The 14,138-nt window shown below is 45.6% G+C and overlaps 1 long non-coding RNA gene across 1 annotated transcript; it reads right to left on the bottom strand.

Moving 5' to 3' along the window:
• Positions 1–1,406: 1,406 nt before the first annotated feature.
• LOC145504973 (uncharacterized) lies at positions 1,407–11,394 on the bottom strand. The gene is made up of 4 exons (XR_014052666.1): positions 9,577–11,394; positions 8,648–8,778; positions 2,612–2,739; positions 1,407–1,848 (listed from the first exon to the last, which is right to left on the bottom strand). It is a non-coding gene; the product is annotated as an uncharacterized LOC145504973 (long non-coding RNA).
• Positions 11,395–14,138: the final 2,744 nt, after the last annotated feature.

The following is a 14,138-nucleotide window of genomic DNA, read 5'->3' as shown; positions in this document are numbered from 1 at the left end:
GGCCATTTAGTCCCTCAGGGCAGACTGACTGGGGCACCATATGCAAGGAGCATGGTGCCTAGCCCAGGTCTCCAGTTGCCCTGTCTTCTGACCAATAGTGGACAACTGGGTTTCCAAGCTCATTCAGATGTGCACAGTGTGTACATAAGGGCCCAAGCTTTGGGATCCGGCAGGCTGAGGCTATATCCCAGCCTTATCACCTTAGCAGCCAGGTGCCTTGACACAAATGGCTTAATTCCTCCAAACTTCAGTTTCTGGTTTCCTCATGTGTAAAATAGGCCCCAAACCCTGTATTTCTCAGGGATGTAAAATAATTGGCCCACAGGAATGCTTGGAAGATGATGGCCATCCCTGCAATGCTATTTCATCCGCATCCCATCCTTGTACATCTGTCTGTCCACTGGGATTGTAGGGTCTTTAATAGTTCCAGTTAGAGTCTATGTGCCTCTAGATCTTTCTGGAGCTGCAGACAGCTGTCATCTGCTTTTTGGTCAGTGGCTCCTGGATTTGGGATCAGGAGCCTGGGCCAGCTCTCAAAGTTGTTTGATTCTCTGGGTTTCTGATTCCAAGGTTCTCAGGCCCCCTACTTTCATCCCCAGCCTCTCTGTAAACACCCTCCCTCCCTCCTCCCATCTCTGTCCCCTCAGTGTGACTCTGCTTGCTCTCCTGCCTACAAACCTTTGCTCACAGCTTCACTCTGTCTGGAACACCTTCCCCTTCACTCTCCACTCAGCTTTCTCTAACTTCTCCTTTTAGTTTGGATGTTACCTCCTAAGACTCCAATGGGCTGGGTGCTATGGCTCTTCCCCAAGACTACGGGGTGGGTATTGGGTGAATGTCTTTAAGTGGCCTGGGATAGAAGAGACATTTCCAAATGTCAAGATGATAGGCAACTGTCAATCCATTCATTCTATCATCCATCCATCCATTTATTCAAGAAGCTTATGCTCTGGCCAGGCCCTCTGCTGGTGCTGGAACACTGAGGAAAATAACACAGCAAAGTCTTAAGAGCAGCAATTTTGGTGTTTGCCTGACCAAAGTGTCAGTCTTGATTCTGCTACTTTCTAACTGTAGCCTTGGCAACTGATCTACCTTCTCTGAAATTTACATTCCACATTTGTAAAAGGGATTGCTGTGAAGGTGAATGGGGGTAATCCATTTATTGGTGGCTCAATGGTAAAGAATCTGCCTGCATTGCAGGAGACAAGGATTCGATCCGTGGGTTAAGAAGATCCCCTGGAGAAGGAAATAGCAGCCCATTCCAGGACTCGTGCCTGGGAAATCCCAAGGACAGAGGAGCCTGGCAGGCTATAGTTCGCGGGGTCACAATAGTTGGTCACGACTTAGTGACTAAACCACCACCACCAGTCTTCTTGGGCCGCAATAACAAAATACCACATACTGGGTGGCTTAAACAACAGAAATGTATTTTCTCTGTTCCAGAGGCTGGAGGTCTGAGATCAAGGTGCCAGCAGTGTTGGTTTCTGGTGAGGCCTCCTTCCTTGGTTTGTAGATAACTCTGTTCTTGTGTCCTCACATGGCCTTTCTTTGTGCATCAGCTTTTTATCAGATTAGAGATCTGCCATTATGACCTCATCTAACCTTAGTTACCTCTTTAAAAGCCCTATCTCCAAATATAGTCACATTGGGGGTTAGGGCTTTAACGTAAGATTTGGTGGGGACACAGTTCAGTCCACAGTATCATGTTAAGTGTTTAGCTGAGCTTGGACAGTGCTTAGTGACTGCTCCCATGGAGTCTCAGCTTAACGGCTGCAGGATATGATGACGATGATGAAGACTCAGTCGCTGTGTCCTTCAGAGTCTCTGGATCTGGTGGCAGGAACTGGCCTGTGCATAGGAAATGATGAAAAGGGGTTAGCGATACCCAGAAAGATTATCTAAGGGTAGAATCAGGATGGTGATCTTGGTATTTGTCCACAGCATTGTGCTACTTAGAGTAGTGATCTCAAAATTAAAGTGTGTGTTTCAGTGGACTGGGAGCTCTCTGAGGTCCAGAGCCTGCTGACCCAACTCTGGGGGCTGAGCACAGGATCATGTACCTGAGAGTGTGATGACTGATAGCCATATAGACAACAACTGGCTTTGAGGATTTATTGAGTTATTAAAATGATTTAGCTGGAGTGAAGCTCATTAGATAATGAGCATAGCTTTTAGGGGCAGAAGCAGGATAAGCCCTGGATGGGGCTGAGGTTGCTGACCGTGGCAGACCAGGCATCCCCTGCTCAAGTCTCACATCTCTCCCTCCATCCTCCGAAGGGCCAGGGTCCATGTCTGGGGGAGACAGGACTGTCTGTCCAGCTGTGCAAGGAGCTACAGGAGCAAACAGAGCTGTCCACTGGTGACACTGCTTAATTAATTTCCCACTTCAGCTTCCTTATAAGCCTTGGGGGGTAAAATAGGATTTTTACAATCATTTGTCAGAAGATGAAACTGAGACCCAGGGAGTGGGAGTGACTTGCCAAGGTCAGGAGCATGAGCAAGCCCAGGGCAGATATGGGACCAGGCCTCTCTTGTCCTGACTCTCACCCAAGCCTCTGTGACCTGCTTCTGTGGGAGGGGTATTCATGGCTAAGCAGACACATGTGGTCACCTCCAGCTCCCTGGAGAGCTCCATGGCATCGGGCACACTGGATTCAGTGTCCTTTAGGTTGATCCTCCACTCTTCTAAGGTCATCTTCCACTTTGAGAGTTTTCTTCTCTTCTCACATCAGCAGAGACCTAGGAAGGGGTTTGAAGGTGAGGTTTTGCGCAAGGAGAGCTGGGCTAAGTGGGGACTGCAATGTCTCCTGCACACAGGATATAAATGAGAGATGGGTTGGGGGTTGAGGGAGGCTTAAAGGGATTCTCTTTGCACAGAGGCCTTCTTGGGGGCACCAAGGAAGGGGAAGACCTGTCCCACCCCCTCAGGGAGGCCACACGTTGTCTTGGATGAGGCAGGCATTTTGGGACCAAGCACATGAGCACCTACTCCTCCACCCTACTCTGCAAGCAACTTACACCTCTGCACCTCAGTTTTCTCAGTTTCACATGGGCACACTCATAAGGATACCCAGCTCACTGTGTGGTTGAGAGGGTCAAATGAGGTAATGCACTCTGACACCCGGGAAGCGTTAGATAAGACCATGATTTGCTTTCTCCTGGCCAGGAGCGAGGGAGACATATGGTTTATATAGGGCTTTCCTTCTCCTGGGGGAGGTCCACAGCACAGGGATCCACAGCTCAGGAGGAAGGGGGGCCAAGCCCATCTCCCCACATGCCTGAGCCGAGGAGGAGTGAGGCCAGGCTCCGAGGAGCCCCTTGCCCAGCCAATCTCCAGTGATAAATCATGAACATGTTTTTAATGATTATTTAAAGCTCTTGGCTGAATGCCCTGGAAGGGCCATCTCAGCCTTTGTCAGGCCGTGGTAGATTGGAGGGAAGCCTGAATATCCCTTATTGAGGGTGGCTTCTTTTATTCCTTTATTTTCATAACAGACTCCCTGACACAATATTATTCTTGGCCCCAGCTCAGACCCTCTGAATGTGTTCAGAGGCAACAGGCTGGCCTGGCCAGGGGACTGCAAGCTTCCCATCAAGGCGGTGGCAGGCACAAAGGCTCAGCGATTTCTTATCCAAGTTTCTGATAGAGTGAGGAGAGAGAGAGTGAGTCTTGCACAGTTAGGAACTGCAGGCCTGGGTCTGGGCTTCCTCTACTCAGGGTGAGGGGAGAGAGCTGAGGCAAAGGGGGAGAGGTAAGGGGGTGGATATCCTTCCTGGTTATCTTTTCATTCATTTAGAAGTCCCCACCATATTCAGGACCAGAGGACCAGCTAGAACAATGGTTGTCAAACTGAGCGTCAAGGAACCCTAGGGTTCCTGAGATACTCAGGAGCGATGGCTTCTCATGGCTCCTCAGCTCAAACAGCCCTGATTTTATTTTGCTTTGTGCTCCTTTGTAAGGTTTTACCTGAAGAAAGGATTCTGAGAGTTAAAAGAAAAATCTGAATCTCACTGGCTTATACTCTTATTGTATAGAAGGGGAAACTGAGCCCCAGAGAGGGGACAGACTTGCCTAAGGTCACACAGATGTTTGCCGAGTGAGGATCCATCTCTTGGCCCCAGTTGTGTGAGGAGCCCGAGCCAGTATATGAAACAATCAGGGAACAAGAGACACTGGTCTGGAAGCAAGTGTGCAGATGGCGTCATGTGTGAGCATTCTGGCCAGGCGTGTGGGGAACCCCAGATGCCTGCACCCTCAGCTTTCCTCATGGTTTCCAATGGCATCCAGTGAGAGCATCACAGGTTCCCCTGTACAACTTCGAGCGTCAGCTTCCAGAAACCTCCATAGGAGGACAAGTCCAGGGTCAAGAACTTTGGAAGAAATAAGAACTTTGGAAGAAAACTGGGTAGGGGCAAGTATCTATCAGACAGGGTCCCTGATGGAAACACAGCCACTCTCTGGGTGGTTAATGGAGGTGAAGATTGCTTTTTTTTAAAAATTGTGCTTATGTGTGTGTGTGTGTGTGTGTGTGTGTGTGTGTGTGTATAACATAAAATTTGCCATATTAGCCATATTTTGATGGTAATTAAAAATTTTTTTATTGAAGTATAGTTGATTGGAGTACATAATGAAGCAGGTCAAAGGCTAACAGAGTTTTGCCAAGAGAATGCTCTGGTCATAGCAAATACCCTCTTCCCACAACACAAGAGAAGACTCTACACATGGACATCACCAGGTGGTCAATACTGAAATCAGATTGATTATATTCTTTGCAGCCAAAGATGGAGAAGCTCTATACAGTCAGCAAAAACAAGACCAGGAGCTGACTGTGGCTCAGATCATGAACTCCTTATTGCCAAGCTCAGACTTAAATTGAAGAAAGTAGGGAAAACCACTAGACCATTCAGGTATTACCTAAATCAAATCCCTTAACAATCATACAGTGGAAGTGACAAGTGGATTCAAGGGATTAGATCTGATAGAGTGCCTGAAGAACTATGGATGGAGGTTCGTGACATTGTACAGGAGGCAGTGATCTAGACCATCCCCAAGAAAAAGAAAGGCAAAAAAGCAAAATGGTTGTCCGAGGAGGGCTTACAAATAGCTGAGAAAAAAAGAAGTGAAAAGCAAAGAAGAAAGGGGAAGGTATACCCATCTGAATGCAGAGTTCCAAAGAATAGCAAGGAGAGATAAGAAAGCCTTCCTCAGTGAACAGTGCAAAGAAATAGAGGAAAGCAGTAGATCTAGAAAGACTAGAGATCTTTCAAGAAAACTAGAGATACCAAGGGAACATTTCATGCAAAGATGGGCACAATAAAGGACAGAAATGGTATGGACCTAACAGAAGCAGAAGATATTAAGAAGAGGTGGCAAGAATACATAGAAGAACTATACAAAAAAGATCTTCATGACCTGGATAATCACGATGGTATGATCACTCACCGAGAGCCAGACACCCGGGAATGTGAAGTCAAGTAGGCCTTAGGAAGCATCACTATGAACAAAGTTAGTGGAGGTGATGGAGTTCCAGTTGAGCTGTTTCAAATCCTAAAAGATAATGCTGTGAAAGTGCTGCACTCAACATGCCAGCAAATTTGGAAAACTCAGCAGTGGCCACAGGACTGGAAAAGGTCAGTTTTCATCCCAATCCCAAAAAAAGGCAATGCCAAAGAATGTTCAAACTACCGCACAATTGCACTCCTCTCACATGCTAGCAAAGTAATGCTCAAAATTCTCCAAGCCAGGCTTCAACAGTACGTGAACCATGAACTTCCAGATGTTCAAGCTGGATTTAGAAAAGGCAGAGGAACCAGAGATCAAATTGCCAACATCTGCTGGATCATTGAAAAAGCAAGAGAATTTCAGAAAACATCTATTTCTGCTTTACTGACTACGCCAAAGCCTTTGACTGTAGAAAAACTCCTTCACAACAAACTGTGGAAAATTCTGAAAGAGATGGGAATACCAGACCACCTGACCTGCCTCCTGAGAAATCTGTATGCAGGTCAAGAAGGAACAGTTAGAAATGGACATGGAACAACAGACTGGTTCCAAATCGGGAAAGGAGTATGTCAAGGCTGTATACTGTCACCTTGCTTATTTAACTTATATGCAGAGCACATCATGAGAAACGCTGGGCTGGACGAAGCACAAGCTGGAGTCAAGATTGCTGGGAGAAATGTCAATAATGTCAGCTATGCAGATGACACCATCCTTATGGCAGAAAAGTGAAGAAGAACTAAAGAGTCCCTGGCTGAAAGTGAAAGAGGAGAGTGAAAAAGTTGGCTTAAAGCTCAACATTCAGAAAACTAAGATCATGGCATCCGGTCCCTTCACTTCATGGCAAATAGATAGGGAAACAGTGGAAACAGTGTCAGACTTTATTTTTCTGGGCTCCAAAATCACTGCTGATGGTGACTGCAGCCATGAAAATAAAAGACACTTACTCCTTGGAAGGAAAGTTATGACCAACCTAGACAGCATATTAAAAAGCAGAGACATTACTTTGCCAACAAAGGTCCGTCTAGTCAAAGCTATGGTTTTTCCAGTAGTCATGTATGGATGTGAGAGTTGGACTATAAAGAAAGCTGAGCGCCAAAGAATTGATGCTTTTGAAGTGTGGTGTTGGAGAAGACTCTTGAGAGTCCCTTGGACTGCAAGGAGATCCAACCAGTCCATCCTAAAGGAAATCAGTCCTGAATATTCATTGGAAGAACTGATGCTGAGGTTGAAGCTCCAATACTTTGGCCACTTGATGCGAAGAACTGACTCATTAGAAAAGACCCTGATGCTGGGGAAGATTGAAGGCAGGAGAAGGGGGCGACAGAGGATGAGATGGTTGGATGGCATCACTGACTCAATGGACATGAGTTTGAGCAAGCTCCGGGAGTTGGTGATGGATGGGGAAGCCTAGTGTGCTGCTGTCCATGGAGTTGCAGAGTTGGACACGACTGAGCGACTGAACTGAACTGAATTTGCTTTATAATGTTGTGTTAGTTTCTGCTGTACAATAATGTGAATCAGCACCATTTGAGGCATTTTTAAATGTACAGTTCAGTGACATCAGGCTTCCCTGGTGATTCAGGTGGTAAAGAATCTGCCTGCAATGCAGAAGACCTGGGTTGGGAAGATCCCCTGGGGAAGGAAATGGCAACCAACTCCAGCATTCTTGCCTGAAGAATTCCATGGACAGAGGAGCCTGGGGGGCTACAGTCCATGGGGTCACCAAGAGTCAGACACAACTGAGTGACTAACACATTGCACATCGGTGACAGTAAGTACATTCACATTGTTGTACTTAATGTTGTACTTAATTGTTGTATTATCACCGCCATCCATCTCCAGAACTAAACAACAACTCCTTAAACACTAATGCCTCCTCCTGGCAACCCCCATTCTACTTTTTGTGTCTATGCATTTACCTATTCTATGTAAGGAGGTGAATGGTTTCTTTAAGAGACTCTTTACAAGGTGTGGATAGGGTTTAGGAGAAGCAGTGAGGCATGGGCTGTGTCCTGGGGCTGGTAAATCAAATACTGTTTTCTCTTTGAGAGGTGATGGCTGGAACTACCCTTAGGGGCTCAGGGAAAGTGCAGAGGGTGGAGGTGGAGGATCTATGCGAGATGCTGAACTCAGAGCCTGGGGAAAGCCTCCAAGCTGTTCATAAAGACACTAAAATAAACCACAGAGGCAGTGACTAAATCAAAAGGCTCTAGTGGCAGTTTGTATATTGTTGGAGAATGACAATGGGAAGGTGTAATGAGTTCCCATTTCCTGCCCAATGCGCCCTACCCACTTCTCTCACTCAGTGATTTGCTGGCAAATTTGTTTTGCTTTGTGGCAGTTGATTTGCAGGATGAGAGGTGCTCCCTTGCTCCCCAGTGTCGGATACTTCACTCCAGTTGCCAGCACCTCTCTGATTTCACAGCAGCAACCTTGCCAACTTCAGCCTGCCCCGTCCTTCACCCTCCCAGAGATGCAGAGACACTGGGATGTTGGTGAAGAACAAGCAGAGTAGAGGAGGTATTTCCTAATTCCCCTCACTTATACTTGAGCTGTGGAGTCTTAGCTATGCCCACATGACTGACTCCTCGCTAAAACCTCTGCACCACCTCTGTATGTGTGTATGTGTATGTATATATGCGTTTCTCCATCACCTCTGAATGTGTGTGTGTGTATGTATATATGTGTTTTTCTCTCCTCCTCTCTTTCTCCTCTCATTTTCTTCTTCCATCCTTCCATATTCTAGGCTCAGCACATCCATCAGAGAACTCTCCTCCCCCTCAGACACTGAGTTGTCCAGTGCCTTCCTGCATCCATCCCTGAGCTGATGGGTGAACTCTGGCTTCTTATGTCTGGGGAGAAACCTCAAGAAACCTAATCCCTTGCACCCCTAACTGGGACATGGGAATGGGAGATGCTTAGGAGGGAAGCAGTCAGTGTCAGAGGCAGGAATTCCTGTGTTCCATCCTGTTCTCACTTTCTGCTTATGTAAAAAAAAAAACAAAAACTGTCATTGTGTTGATTACTCTCTGGGAATTTTGCACATATTTATAAACTCACTTAAGTATCACAACAACCCTGCCTGGAGGCTCTATTGCCACTTTTCAGAGGAGAACTTTGAGGATTAGAGGTCAGATGACTTACAAAGGTTGCACAGTTGTCTGTCACAGAGACTTGAATGTAAGTAGATCTGTCTCCAAAATGCTTTTCAACCACTTCAGGAGGTAGTGAGTTCCTGGTCTCTGGAAGCATGTAAGAAGTGTTGGAATTGCCCCCTGTCATGGAGAGAGCACATCCAGGAGGGTTTTCCTTCCTGTCCTGAGACACTGACTCTATGACTAGATCTAGGTTCTGGCTTGGATTTCCTCTAATTGATATGTGTCTGTTGGGAAGCAGTGTTGGGCCAGGCACCTCAGTGAGGTCTGGTCACACAGCGAGACAGGCATCCTGGGTTGAAAGGGGCAGGGAGTAGGGGCAGGAGGGCAGAGTGCTTGGAAGCAGTAATTGGAGTAATAAGTTGTCTCTCCTTCCTGTCTTTGCTAGTTGTCCTTGCTTGTTGCCCTGGGCTGATTTTGGAGTCCAAGAAGGGCAAAATTTAAAAATCTATTCAGTTTTGAACAAAAGTGTCACCAGGATTGCAACCTGCTCTTTATGTATTGCAAAGAAGCAAGCCCAGGGCAGGGAGCAGAAGTCCTGGCTTTGATCCTGTTGCAGCTGCAGGTTTGTAGTGTGATTTTGGGCAAGTTTCCCCATGTATTTAATGAGGACTTGGGGAGGCTGATGGCTGAGGACCCTCTGGATTCTGACGCTCAGTCCCCTGGGAGGGAAGCAGGCTTGCATGTGTGTTGAGCTGGGGCTGGACTGAGGGACTCCATAGCATGCAGAGTGTGGCCAGTGTTGACTCGGTTTCCCCTGCTCTTGCCAGCCCCCAGATTCCCATTCCAGCTAAGATCCTCAAAAACTGAGATGATAAATGTGGCTTTAAGCTTTTTTGGGGGTAACTTGTTATGCAGCAATAAACAACTGAAACACTCACACATCTGTGATCATATGGCAAAGATGGTCTTACTTACATGCTTGGTGGGTGGCTGGCTGGCTGGTGGCCTGGGATTCTTCATGACAGGCAGTCCCAGGCTTCCCAGAGCAGTGAGAGAGGCCAAGTCCCAATATGTAAGTGCTTTTTAAGCCTCTGCTTGCATCACAATTGCAACAGCCATTGGCCAAAGCAGATCACTCGGCCAACTCATGTTCAGAGGGTGAGGAAACAGACTCCATCTCCTGAAGGTTGGGGAAGAATTTGTGGCCACTTTTTGCAATTACAGAACATGAAGCTCCTGTACTAAATACCCCTTCCTTCTCCACTTGCTCACTCTTGAACAGCCTCCGTTTTGTAAGACTGAGTCTAAATCAACTCTTACTGAGCATCCGTGATGTGGCAGGTGTTTTCACCATCATGGCCTTAATTAATACCAGACAATAGCCCTTAAAAGGTAACCCACTGTGTGGGTGAGGAACTCAGGTTCAGAAAGGCAAGGTGGTGACCTGCAAAAAGCTGGTTAACTGGCAGAGCCAGGATCCAGTCCACGTCTAGAAAGTCCAAGTTTGGCATTAGTTTTACTTTCTCTGTCAAGATGCCCAGAACTTTCCATTTAACTTGGTCTTTTCAGATATACACAGGCAAAATATGTGGACACTGGTCCTGGCTGGGTTCTCCCCAGGAATCCCTGTTCTGGGACGACTGGTCAGGGCTGAAGGTTACAAGTCTGTCTGGGGCAGGAAGTTTGGGCAAAATGAACAGACTCTAGGGGGCGACAAAGGCCAAGTCGCCTTCTCATTGCTACCCTATGCTCCATTCCTTGGAGGAGAGAGATGCTGGCAGTTAGGAGAGAACACTGTCATCTTTAGGCTTTAAGAAACCATGAGAGGAATGGGAGGAGGGAGGAAAGGAGAGAAAAGAGGAGGAGGAGGAAGAAGGAGGAGGGAGAAGAGAGAGGTGTAAAAAAGTAAAAATTGAGGGAAAACAATAAAAAACACATCAAGAGATTGAGGCATAAGACAGAGACCTGGTGAAAAAGAGCAAAAAAGAGAGGGGCAGATAGAAAAATAAATTCCTAGGACAGGGATGGAGAGAAACAGAGACAGGGAGACAGAGATGCATGGAGAGAGAAGGGAAACAGATAGAGAAAGGCCAAAGGGAGAGAGAAAGGAAGTCCGCAGGGTGGAGGAAGAGGGAGGAGGCAGGAGAGGGGAGGAGAAGGCTTTAGTCATGCTGCGTGACCTTGGCCAGGTCAGGTCAGCTCTCTGAGTCTGATAAAAAAGGACTGCCTGCAGAAGTAGTTGCATGAATGACCTGAGCAAATACTCATGAAGACTTTAGAAACTCTAAAGCACTATACAAGCCTACACTGCTCCTACTGGTAGTATTATCATTCTCATGTTATGGTGGGAGAATGCAATGCTAGAAAGAGTGTCAAAACAGGGGACATGTTTCACGCCTCTTCTATAATGAGAGGCTTAGTGTCATGGGAAAACTGGAGCTTCTTGATACTAAGACACTACTGCATGTAAGATGCCAGATTGATTTAAGTCCACTTTAGGGTGGGGGGAGAGTTGCCACATTATAGGTACATAATTAAGAAAAATAACTGAAAGCACATAGTTGTTCCTACAACTGCTCACTTTTGTTTTTCAGGATCATAGTCAACATTTGAGTGGACACTGGAACTTCTATATGATACACTGTAGATCCCCTTTAGGTCATCAATAATTATGCAGAATGTCATGGTGATGGTGCTGCCTTTTTGCTCATGTAAATAGCCTTAATTTTTTTTTAAAAAAAGATTAACAGTATAGGGACTTTCTTGGTGGTCCAGTGGTTAAGATTTTGCCTCCCAAAGCAGGGGGTGCAGGTTAGATTCCTGGCTGGGGAGCTAAGATCCCACATACTTCATGGCCAAAAAGCCAAAACATAAAAAACAGAAGCAATATTGTAACAAATTCAATAAAGACTTAAAAATGGTCCATATTAAAAAAAATCTTTAAAAAAATGATTAACAGTATAATCTCAAGACATATTGAAGACGACTGGTGTTTCACATGAATTTCTGCTTTGGATAAATACACAGTGCCTGCCCCCCCCCCCATGAACTGCACTGCATATTGCTGGAGGTAAAACAGCTTTTTTTGAGAGTTAACCGGAAGCTTTTGACAGGTAGGTGTTTAGTGTCTACGTTATAGGACTTGATGGATCAATTTGTCAGACCCACCTCACACCACTCAGAAAATGCTCTGATTTATTTGGGAAGACTGGGCAATTTTTATTGCCAGTAACTGCACTGACTGGTGGGTGGCAGGCCATTTCTTGCATAAACAGTAACTTTAAAAAAAAAATCACCATGAAATCTTTTTGAGGACATTTAACGCAGTATTTAGGGATCCAAATTTAAGTTAATAACCAACTCTTTCATTGTAAATTACACATCTGAAGTAACACTGCATAAACATGTCAACTACCTGACTACTTATTCCTCCTCTTGAAGGCTGACCTATTATTATAACACACATTCTGATTTCAGAAATTCTAAAGTGTAAAGAAGAACAAATCTAGGAAATGCTAGTGGTTAAGAACAGTGGAAATGATCTGATATATCTTATTGATAAGAGAAAACCAAATGTTTTGAAAATGTCCTTATTATATCTAATATATTAATTCAAAATTGATACTTGGCATACTTCTGCCTCTTTTGAGTGAATGAGATACTATGCCTGCAATACTCATTGCTGCCACTAGGTAGTGGTATTGTCTTCAATGGCCTAAGTACCTGAACTTCCTCCATGTGGTCTATCAAGTGTCAGAGATTTGTGGCATTTACCTAGCCAATCACCTTCCCCCCCACTAAAATAAGTCTGGTTTGAGTTATGGTTCTGGCACTAACTAGCTGTGTGGCCTTAGGTAAGTCAGCTTTATCACTGGAGGGGAGGGGGATAAAGTAGTGCCATCCAGACCTTCAGTTCAGTTCAGTTCAGTCACTCAGTCGTGTCTGACTCTTTCTGACCCCATGAATCGCAGCACGCCAGGCCTCCCTGCCCAACACCAACTCCCGGAGTTAACCCAAACCCATATCCATCAAGTCAGTGACGCCATCCAGCCATCTCATCCTCTGTCGTCCCCTTCTCCTCCTGCCCTCAATCTTTCCCAGCATCAGGGTCTTTTCCAATGAGTCAACTCTTCACATCAGGTGGCCAAAATATTGGAGTTTCAGCTTCAACATCAGTCCTTCCAGTGAACACCCAGGACTGATCTCCTTTAGGATGGACAGGTTGGATCTCCTTGCAGTCCAAGGGACTCTCAAGAGTCTTCTCCAACACCACAGTTCAAAAGCATCATTCTTTGGCGTTCAGTTTTCTTCACCGTCCAACTCTCACATCCATACATGACCACTGGAAAAACCATAGCCTTGACTAGACGGACTTTTGTTGGCAAAGTAATGTCTCTGCTTTTAAATATGCTATCTAGGTTGGCCATAACCTTCCTTCCAAGGAGTAAGCGTCTTTTAATTCATGGCTGCAGTCACCATCAGCAGTGATTCTGGAGCCCAAAAAAATAAAGTCTGACACTGTTTCCACTGTTTCTCCATCTATTTCCCATGGAGTGATGGGACCAGATGCCATGATCTTAGTTTTCTGAACGTTGAGCTTTAAGCCAACTTTTTCACTCTCCTCTTTCACCTTCATCAAGAGGCTCTTTAGTTCTTCTTCACTCTCTGCCATAAGGGTGGTGTCATCCGCATATCTGAGGTTATTGATATTTCTTCCAGCAATCTTGATTCCAGCTTGTGTTTCTTCCAGCCCAGCGTTTCTCATGATGTACTCTGAATATAAGTTAAATAAGCAGGGTGACAATATACAGCCTTGACGGACTCCTTTTCCTATTTGGAACCAGTCTGTTGTTCCATGTCCAGTTCTAACTGTTGCTTCCTGACCTGCATACAGGTTTCTCAAGAGACAGGTCAGATGGTCTGGTATTCCCATCTCTTTAAGAATTTTCCACATCCAGGCCTTAGGCATTTTATATTTGTAGAGCACTTCTCATCTTACCAAGAACCCTCAGACCATGACCCTCTAAGTGCCTAAACAACATGGCATGAGGTTGATGTTTACAGCTGTGAGCTGTGTAGGGAAGGGAGCATCATTTATAACTGGACTAATCCTTTACATTGGTACATGTATCAATTCATACTTACACAATAGTAGTATCATGGACTCAGTCCCCATCTCGATACCAGTTCTTTTAATCCTCACAGCAACCCTATGAGGTCAGTATCATTGCTATGCCCATTTCATAGAGGAGGAAATCCCTAGGGTTGTAGGAAGATTAAATGACTTAATGCATAAAACTTGCCAGCACAGTTCTAGGACATAGTGCTCAGAACTTACAGTGGTTACTATTAGCAGATGAGGGGATCAGGCTCATAAACTGGGGCGTATAAAGCAACAACGTACAAGGGGCTGTAGAAGCAGAAAGGAGGAGACAATGAATTCTTCCTGGGAAGGGATCCAGGAAGGCTTTGCTGAGGAGGCAACAAGCAAGCTGAATGGTAAAGGACAAGGAGGGATGGCAGAATATGTTGCTTGT

Source organism: Giraffa tippelskirchi, chromosome 5, assembly GCF_054371585.1.
Source record: "Giraffa tippelskirchi isolate mGirTip1 chromosome 5, T2T-mGirTip1v1.2.pri, whole genome shotgun sequence".
NCBI classification, from domain to species: domain Eukaryota; kingdom Metazoa; phylum Chordata; class Mammalia; order Artiodactyla; family Giraffidae; genus Giraffa; species Giraffa tippelskirchi.
This window is presented reverse-complemented; position numbering and strand designations above follow the sequence as displayed.